Genomic DNA, 11005 nt, shown 5'->3' on the forward strand with positions numbered 1-11005 from the left:
ATGACCTCAAAGGATTTGAAAGCTGACGAAGGGACAGCCACAGGTGCCAGTGGAATTGCCGGTGTAGTAGTATACATGGTATTCCCTCTATGTATACTTCACTGGAAATTCCAGGCACCTGTGGAGACAGCGGCCTCAGACAGGTTGTGCCTGCCTGTCTATGCTGTCTGGTGTTGCGCGGGTACTTGTAAGTCAGCACAGTCACGTGTTTTCTAAAATCCGCTCTGCTCTGTGTATATAACCACAGAGTAATATCATAGGGAGAGTGGCAACACTTGCAGGCCTTTTGTTCCATGGTCGTCTCGGTAGACTATAGGCTTTTCATATTAAATGAGCTTAAAAGGTGTTAAACTTTTTGGAGGCTTGGTTTGTGGTTGATAATTACACGAGATTATGCGAAACATACGACGAGATGGCATCGTACTGCCAGTCGCGTAGCAACCATAGTTACTTTGTGAGCTCATAGGCCAGAAACACTGCCTCACGCCAATCAAAACATAACACGCCAGCAGTTTCATAAACATGTCCTTTCTTGGCGCACGTGTAAAAGACGGTATGACTGACCGACCGTAAACCATTGAGTAAAACCAGACAGTATCGATAAAAGACTTTCAAATTTGGTTCAAACACACTCATTATATATTCATAAAAATATGAGAGGAATTTTTAAAACGGTAAAACCCACTTTCCTGAAGCTCGAAACACTCCCGTTTTCGCCAGCACATCAATTATGATTAGCACCACACGACAACAACAACACAAGCTTTGTCGAACATACTTTCGCTTAACAATTGGTGAAAATCCGAAAATTACCGAAGGGTGCATGGTCGGCACTCTTCGGAAAAGAGAGCCAAGAGCTTCGTGAGGCGAGGCAAACATGGATTGCTTACGTAACCGCTTCACGCCTTAAACAATAGCTGTTGCCACTCTGTCTATGATATTACTCTGTGATATAACTGAGAAGAACCGTCTTCTCAGGCATGCACATGTACACATGTCTATGGGACAAGTAGGCGCAGAGCGGATTTTTAGAAAACACGTGACTGTGAAGTCAGCGACATATTTTCACTTATTATAATATAGCAGGAAATTCATTTTATGCTTGTGTCACTTTGTAATTTTTGCTTTCGTTCGCATTTTCTGAGAACCGGTTGCAGTTATATTATGAAGGGTCGTGACGCTGGGAATTTCCCACCCACGAAAATGACCTAAATCACGTGACAATCTCCTCGCTTGCTTGTTACGCTAGTAGCATACAGAATCACTCTTACTGGAAAAAAACTAGGTCGCGGACGAGAACGTTGCAACTTGACAAACGAGTCCAAAAGAGCAACCCCCCTGAGGGTTCAAGAAACGCAACATCGACTACTGTCGCAATCAAGGAAGGCTAGCATTTTTACAGCACTGGTTTCCTTCAGATCGCCCCTTTACAAGTGCTACAGTCATTCAGCACAGCAGACCGAAGGAAAATGGAGAACGGACAGCGAAAATGGCTGTTGAGGCCACTGACAGCCGGAAGCACACTGGAACACCATGAGGCCCACGCTGAAGATGGACGGATCTCCTCCATGCTGCTGATGTGTCTGGTTATTTCTTGTGGCGTTGTGCTCCACGTCAGTTACTTCATTCCTCTGCCCGCGAGGGAAGCCGTCTTCCAACACGACCTCCGAGCAGTCCTCGTAGTGTACAAGACGGTGTGCGTTTCTTTGTCCCTCTTCATAATGCTCTGGTACTTCCTGAGGGCGGATGCTTGGGCTAAATCTGGAGTTGTCGTCTGGAACTGTGAAGGCAATGCTGGTGGTGAATCGGCAGACAGCAGAAACCCCTCTTCGCACCATCATGGAAACGCGTACCTCAACATTGGCGGTGTGTTTCTCTTTGGCAGCGGCAAATTTGTCCTGACACTGTTTTACACGATAGATACTATTGAGTGTCTGAATCTAGAAACGGCTCCTCGAGCGAAAGATGACCAGGTTGTAGAATATTTATCGGTCGTGTATCTGATAATGACTTTGCTGTTCACCGCAGTGCAAATGGGGTTCTTAAAAAAGTTTCAAAGTGCCGTTTTTCGAAGTTCTTGTTGGTTTCAGTATTCCCTAACTGTAGTTTTCTTCGTCAACATTTTGCAGTGGCTTCTTGACTTCATAGAGGACTTATTTCACGCGATGAGCGAGCCAGCGTCGTTTCCGACAATCGGTCCGAGCATATCCATCAATGGCAGCAGCCGTCGTGATCTTGCCTGCCTGCTTGGTGAGAGTGAATTTGACAAATTTATCCACAAAGTGGAGCCTTACATGGCGCCATTCAAATTGGAGTTCTCGCTGATGTCAGCAGGTATGATTTTCAACATATGCAGTTCTTTGCGAGACATGGTAGTGAGGGGCGGAGGTGATGAGGTCCTTGGTATACACCGCTCGAACTGGTCGATTCTTTTGGAACGCATCACTACCTTTTGTCGCACACTCTGTTGTAAGGGAAGCACAGACAGACCAACTGGCAATCCTGAACGTCAAGCTTTAAACGTGAATGATGGCGAAGCAGATTTAAACGGACACCAAGACGACACAATGGCAAGCGACGGAGCACCTGTGTCATCGACGGAAGACGCATTGGAAAGCCACGCAGTTGTTATTAGGCCCGCCGTTGACCCCAGTGTTGGCAGACCGGCAGGTAGCAGCGGAGTCGTTCATAGTGCCCCGCGATGTGGCGCAGGGCTGGTAATCGGCATAGTTTCCGTACTGACACTTTTAGTTCTGTGTGGACTACTCGCAGACAACGATGGGACGGTCCGAAACAGTCACATTTACGCGTACAACATCTTCCGGACTGTTCACTGCTTTGCCTTGTTGGTGTCCAGCTGGTTAGGATTCAAGGCCATTGGACACCATCTCGACACAAATCGATCAGTCCAACCAGAAGAAACGCTCTTCATAATATCCGTCACAGGTCTCTTTCTATTTCGGATGTTTCACTACGTAGCTGCGGCCGGCTCCCCTAATTCTGTTGAAGGAGTGTACCCGCAAGGTCTTCCGAGGTTACTGTGCGCCTTCGCCACCTCCAACATTATATCTGCATTCCTACAAACCACGTTTCTGCTAACAGCGATGAAATACCGCCCGAACGAGGCGGAAAGTGGTCGCATGGTGGCGGAGATCACAGCATTTCTTCTAGTCAGTAACCTCGGGATTTGGATCCTGGACAGCTTCTTCCAGGTCAATCCGAGCATCAACACGGACCCGCTGGAAAGCTGGTTCTACAACGACCAGGTGTGGTACATCGCTTCTCACCTGACACTGCCGCTTGACATCTTCTTTCGTTTCCATTCATTTGTTGTTGCATGTGAGATATATCTCACCTTCAAAGATCATGAAGCCATTGACCAGGGACAGGGAAATGACAGAACAGTGTGAAAATGACACATACATACAGACAGACACATACAGACACAGACATACACACACATATATTATAAGCTTATATATAAACGTTTGTATATATATAAACGTTTATATATATAAATTTACCTATATATGTTATATATATAAGTTTACACACACACACACACACACATATAATATATATATATATATATATATATATATATATATATATATATATATATATATAATTTCTACTGCTGACAGACAAATTTTGCCTTGAAAAGAATTCGTTTGTTAATAATAACTTTGTATACTGTACATGCACTACGTTGCACAATGTGATGTGTAATATTTAGTTTTTTTGCGCAGTTTTCTGAGACGAAGCATTTTTGTTTTCTAGAACAAAATCACGCAAATATAGTTTCAAAAGTTACATCTGTTGTCCTTTCAAATGTAGAGACTGAGTGACATAAGAGTGACGTCACACGAAGACTAGCATGACATTCTTACTGAGGGTGGATTTATATTTGAAAATACAGGGATCGCTTATAGATGGACGAGTTTGCCATTTGGTGTCCCTCTGCGGCATCAGAAATCTGTTGGAATCTGCGCCATCGCAAAACCTCATTATGGTGCAATATGATTATTATCAGTGTTCGCGGTGACTTTTTTCTCCTCGCGTACGTCATACGCATTAGTCTGCTAAAATTGCGTAATGGCTGGATTTGAGTGCGTAATTTCACTTCCGCACTCGATTGATGAAAAAACTGACTGCAAAATACAATGTGCCGTTGAATAAACCTACACAACATATTCGGATTGTACGATGTATCATTATTTTAATGTAAACAGTTTAACAAACAACTTGAACAATGTTGAAACATAACAGCGAAGGTTAGACATGCGACCGTCAAAACACATCGGGCAACCCAAAAGTTAGAGTTATGGCAGCTTATCCAGACGGTTTCTGGACGTTTCGGCACCAAGTCGTTTCGGCCCAAGACGTTTCGGCCTTCGAATTTCAGGCCCTTTGTCCGACGTTTCGGCACCGCAACCCTAGACGTTTCGGCACCGCTGAAGGCTACCTGTGGGAACTAGTGCTGGAGCGTAATCTTACAAATCAAAGTTCTAAAAAGTACAGTGTCAACTAACATTCACGTACATGCTTTAATATTTGTGAGAACATGGGAAGAGACCGTAAGAAAAAACTTCATATCATTTTCAAATCTGTGACACAAGTTTATCGATATCAATAGCCGCCGACACGGCAAAAGTTTGAAAGCGGTGACGAAACAGCACGGCAAAATTCACACAAAATGCACATAAAGTACTGGTCAGAACGCAAAGGTCACGCTTACGAATATGACGGATCAGTCAATTACTGAATAGTTTGAAAAAAAATCGAAACACAGATGCCGAAACGTCTTGGGTTGCAGTGCCGAAGTGACTTGGGCCGGAAATTGAGAGGCCGAAACGACTTGGGCCGAAACGACTTGGTGCCTGAACGACCAGTTACCATCCAGACACTTCTGCAGTGTTCAAAATTTATCGGGATTCCGACGAGCTCTACCGATGAATCATTTTTTTCACGGACTCGTAGAGCAAAGTTGAAAGAAAACAGATTTGTCTGCTTCGATGCCATGCTGCATGTGCGCTTGATCAAAATTTGGGAACAGCGAGACGCGAACATAATGCACGGTTGGCACTTATATAATTTGTCGCAACATTTCTGTCAATCACTCACTTTCAGAAACTATCGTTCGCCTGAAAATTAGCAATGTAATTCATAGGCACAGCTGACATGATAACGTGCCTAACGTGATAACGTGTGGACTACGATGCCGATTTTTCAGACAACGCCCAGAGAATCCGAAACTTTCCACACAAAATGAGTGATTGACAGAAATGTGTTGCAACAAATTTCGTCTGGTTGTCGCCTAAGCTTAGTCGTGGAGAGTGCTTTCGGTGTTATTCTTTGCGTATAGAAAACGCATTACGATGAGAAAAATGCGTAGAGAGTCAATTTCAATGCGTAAATACGCACGATTTTTGCGTAAACGCGAACTCTGATTATTTCAAAAAATTTGATATTTTGAAATTTCAATACAGAGGAAACTACCTTCAATTATGAAAGAAAGAAAAGAAAACATTAGGAAAAGAAAGAAAGAAAATTGGCTTCGATGAAAGACACTTGTCTTGTTCGGTTTGGTTCACACTTTAGATTGAAACCCTAAAGGAATTAACCCTTTAGTGCTGAAATTTTTCGCACTAAAATTTCAGTGCAACATTTTACCAATTTTGTGAATTTTTCTGCAATTGTTGTCAGAATTTTTGACCAAACGGATATCACATTTAATTGACTAGAGTTTTTTATCAAAATTTTGGCAAAAATCTGAAAAAAATTGACATGGGGTATATTTTATGAAGGCGGCAAAAATTGACTTTGGCGCTCAAAGGGTTAAATTTATAAGGTAGGCAACGGCTCCCTTGACGCGACAGAAAGTTTGCGGTACTAGAAGTTGCATTGATAAGGGGTCGTGTAAGGGGTCGTCGATCATATAAACTGACGCACTAGAAACGCAATTCCTTTGTTGGGTGTCAATCCCCCTCCCCCATGAAAACGGGTTTGAAATTCCTTAATGCAATATTGGTTTCAGGAAAACTGTTCTTCATTGTGCATGGGGATTACCAACCTGTCTCTAACACACATATTGTGAAAATCTACACATGGGTGTAGATAAACTTTATACGTTTACACGATGTCAATACCAAAAAAGAGTACTTTGACAAAGAACAGGTATGATTTTCTTCATAACAGGACACAACACGTGCAAACCGCGGAAAGATAGTTCAGCAAGTGTCGACGTATCGTCATTTTTCCTGTTGAAATGTATCAAAAAGTGTAAAAAAATACTTTCATAATTGTGCAACCGGGGTCATGACTTCTAGCGATTTCATATGTTGCAACTAAAATATCATATTTGTTATGATTTCACGATCTGATTTCACGATCTGATTTTTCTTTGTCACTGCAGAATCCTTATTGCGATTTTGACGCAAGCAAGACGAATTTGGGTCTTACAGCCCCCCTTTCCCAACTAACGAATTGCGTCTCTAGCGCGTTGAGCATTTACAGTGGTTTGCGTTGAACCGTTGGCGATACGGAAACTAGACATATAGTGTCTGATAACAAAGTCAATAACACAGAAATTAACAGAAATCAACTCCGCGAAAATTGAAAGATTGTCTGGAAGGAGGTCACGCTTGGCCCAAATTAACTACACCATACATCCACACACATCCCGCTAGCTGTAAAGAGCACATCATTTGCAAGTCTCGATTGGGCTGATCTGGTGGTGTTATTTTGATCAAATTTTGCAGAGTTGATTTCTTTTTGATTGATTGATTGATATTACCGCTAGACGATAGTTACACAATTTTGACAGTATGTCCAGTTCCTGTATTGTAAACGGTTCAACATAAACCACCGTACGATCGACAGCCCCTAATTAATAACCTATTTTGCCTGTAATGTATATTAGTGTCTTGCATATGTAGGGGCTATAATGGAATAATATTCTACTTATTTACTGTAGAGGAGTGGTATATTATACACACGTTGACTTTCCATGGTGAGGGTAACAGCATATTACGTTTGTTTCCTCAAATCAGTCTACTGCAATTCACGATGTTGGGCTTGTGTACGGAGTCTTCTTCTATATTTCCAATGTGGACAATATGCCATTGTGCACCCACCACTATAGAGCACCACCTTTGCCTGAAAGTAGCGTGATATACGAAGCTACCAACTTTGAGTTAAGGGTATTAGGTTGTCCCTGTCTGTGGCCGGAATTTTGTAATGAAAATGTGCAATTTAAGCAACTTTGAACGAGAATGCCTATTTGTTTTGCTTTGAAACCTGGAAATCACCCATTTTGAAGCTTTTGACTACTCTGCGAACGTTAACTGAGTTGAACTTTATTTTTACGATTTATTATACGCAAGCTCATACATTCCAAGTGCGAAAAGGTCATCAACATAAATCGTACATAATTTTGCAGATGTGAATATTTTAAAGGAATTTACGTATTCTTATTCACTTAGCGATGCATGATTTGTGTCTTTCTAGATGTAATATATGATGTTGATAGTAATGATGACATATGTAATATCTTTACATCATGAAAGCTGCGTCCACGGTAGCAAAGGTCACTCCAACACAATCATCAGGCCGCGACACATTTTGTGAATAAGTTGCGTCAGCAAATTTCTCAAAATGAAAAAGTAAACCAAAGACTTTGATGAATTCAAAGTCAGGATGGAATGTGGAAGGGATTACTGGTATTACTTGTTTCAACTCCTTTGTTTTTCTTTTGTATCAAAGTTCGTTTTGATTTCTTGTTGTTCTCCTTAAAGTATGTTGGAATAAAGAGTATTACTTAGTCCTGCTAACACAACACATTGTCTTCAATATGCGATGTAATTGTTTAGAATTGAATTGAATCCAGTCGTCGACAAACGCATTGGACATAACACGTACGTCAGTCCAGGCGTTGTTGACAAGTTCAAGGCTATAACTTTATCATAACAACTGAACTTCACCGTTACATGAAAATGGCTAAAAGGGTTAGAGCCGACGAAACTTTAAAATTGTATAGACGAAAAGATAAATAAAGCTAAAATATTAAAAATTATCAAAAGAAAATTGTACAGAGATCCTTCAATCTATGTTCTACAGTGTATATAGAACCTACGCAATAAAGTGGATAAGACGCATATCACATGTTAGTCATTTTTTTTGAAAATTTACGTCACAATCTTATAATATACGTTGTGATGAATTGTTTGTTATTTTGTATATCAATTGTAACATCTGAAGCATGTTTAAACACACACTATTTAGCTTGTCAGTTTCTGAAAGTGCAAAATGCATCGTTATTGTTAACTAGTACAGTCCGGACCAGCATTCACCTTTCAACAATTGCAATGCGGCTTACATAGTATGTAGAATCTGAGTTGACAAGCTTAACACTGTGTATCCCAATATGTTGTGGATGTTGTATAGCACAGGAATCTATAATTGATATTGAAAGTGAAAATAGCGAAAAATCATCAAACGTTGCGGTTACTGGCCCTCTCTATCTGGACACAGCCATTCAGCGTTGTCCATAACTCTGTGCACGACCACAAAGTCTGATGTAGTTCGCCTTCCACTATGCCATTAAAGAGGCACTCCCACTTGGTAACAATTTTAAAGCACATTTTTTTAATGCCAACGGTCGATATTTGACGTGGCGACTGCACGCGGATCGCGAGATATCGATAAAAACATGTCCTCAAAAAAGTAAAAGTTTGAATTCAAGTGGCCCACCTAAATTCAGCTTCCGAACATCGAACGTCGGCACTTTTGCCATTGTCAACTAAGCTATGGAGTACGAGTCTACGCTTACCCTGCTGTACGCCACAGTACCACTGGTGTCGGTGATCGGTCATGCCCCGTGGGAGAAAGCTGAGTCTAACTGACTTGGCGAATAAACAGAAAACAATTTTTGCTGATTCCACCAGAATTCGCATAGGTGACTATAACAGTTACATGCGGTTGATACACAGCGGCCGCCGCGTGGTATGTATAGACGCACACCAGGCGCGGCCACTATGTATCGAACCACGCGTAACCGTGTGGCAGACGACAAAATGTAGTCATCAAAGGCGGCTAATATTTTACACGTAAAAACTGATATCTATGTGGTATTGGTTAAATATATAATAAACACAACTGATTGAGAATAATACAAACGACAAAAACTAAGGAGAAGTTTTAAAAAACTTATCTGAGGTAAAGGCATAATGCTGTATAGAAAGTCTTCGCAGTGGGAGGTAAATTATTGCGTCGTTCGAACTTATTATGGACTCCCTAGAATATCGTCAATCAGCACAACAACAAACCTTCGGGGGATTTCGGGTCATAATCAGGAACGATCGTAAAACTTCGGATGTGAAAAATACGCTCGGGAAATGACATGTTTTTATCGATATCTCGCGATCCGCGTGCAGTCGCCACGCCAAATATCGACCGTTGGCATTAAAAATATGTGTTTTAAAAGTGTTACCAAGTGGGAGTGCCACTTTAAGGTAGAATGCGCCTCCGGGACAGAATTTCGGACTCCCGTTTTTTTCAATCCTTTTTCTATCTATCGTTTGCGGGGGATCATTTCAAAGCTCTTTGAATGTGAAAAAATTCAGCGACTTTGTTTTTTGAAAATCGAAAATTTTGTTTTTCTCCATAGAGTTAACACAGGGATGGCAGCCATTTTGAATTTCAGATATCGGTAAACGTTAGGTACTTCGTTCCTCTATTGCCAAACTTCACAGAGTGACCCCTGATTTTTATTCTTGATTTGGTAAGAGAATGGTTGAAAGTTTTATTGAGGAAAGTTTGAACAAAAGTTAACAAGTCTTTCACTTTCGAGGTACATACGCAACGATGACTTGTCACAATGCTGTCAAAGTTGGCTATAACGCTATTATACGCCGACAAAAGGGAACATGGGTCAACTTAATACTAGGGCAGGTCACCTAACACTTGATGACATTCGCCCTCCCGGCTCAGATATCCGCCGAATACACTAGTTGCATCGGAATGTGAAAATGAACATCGCTTCGCTGGAATACGATTTCCTGGAAACCACAGAAAGTTGATATGACAGAGAAGGAAACGCAGTGATATATGTTATGGCACATCTCAGCGTAAAGAAAACACAGTACCTTTCCTTGAATATGTCGCATGCATTCCTGCGATATATGCCCATTCTAAGTCTTTTCTCAACACGAGTCTACAGAAACAAAACGTATTTAAGATGACGTCTTGGCGATCGTCTAACGGGAATTCCCAGACTATTGTATAACATGAGTACTGTGGTTAATTTATGACAATCCGCCCACCTATGTTCACCCACGACCCTAGGTTGACCTGAATTCATTTGTTAACTGAAAAAATCTCTTTCACTTTAGCTCTAGCGGGCACAGCTTTCACACAAGTCATTTACAAAATCACGCGATATTGAACCGACGGAGGGACAGACGTTTTCGAAAGGATAGCTAACCTTGCCATTGAATCGATAACATGGCACTGAAGAAGACGCTTTGGTTCTTATTCCGACCTCTAACCACCGGCAAGAAGCTCGGGAACAGAGATGACGGCCGTCCACCTAAAGAAGACGGTTTCGTATCGGCGGTGCTGATGATGATGGTGTTGCTGTGTTTCAGCGTAGCGATCCACGTCTGCTACTGGCTGCCACATGCCAAGCGTTACCTCGCTTACCTGCCAACGATACTGCCTATATTCCGCACGCTGATTATAGGCGTCTCCCTGGGACTTATGACTTGGATATTTGTCAGACGAACAGAATGGCTTCGGAGTGGAGTTATTCGCATGCAGAAGTCATGTCGCCATGTTGACATCGTCAACAAAGGCGCGATGTCATCCAAGGAACAGAATTTCTCGATACAAGAACGTGTCCAGTCTCGTGTTCTCCATTCTGATCGTAAAGCGACGAGTACTAGTGGCTCGGCATCGGGGGCTACCGAACACCCAAACCACGAGGCCATCAACGCCGTGGGTATCT

The sequence above is a fragment of the Ptychodera flava genome, chromosome 12 (assembly GCF_041260155.1).
Source record: "Ptychodera flava strain L36383 chromosome 12, AS_Pfla_20210202, whole genome shotgun sequence".
NCBI classification, from domain to species: domain Eukaryota; kingdom Metazoa; phylum Hemichordata; class Enteropneusta; family Ptychoderidae; genus Ptychodera; species Ptychodera flava.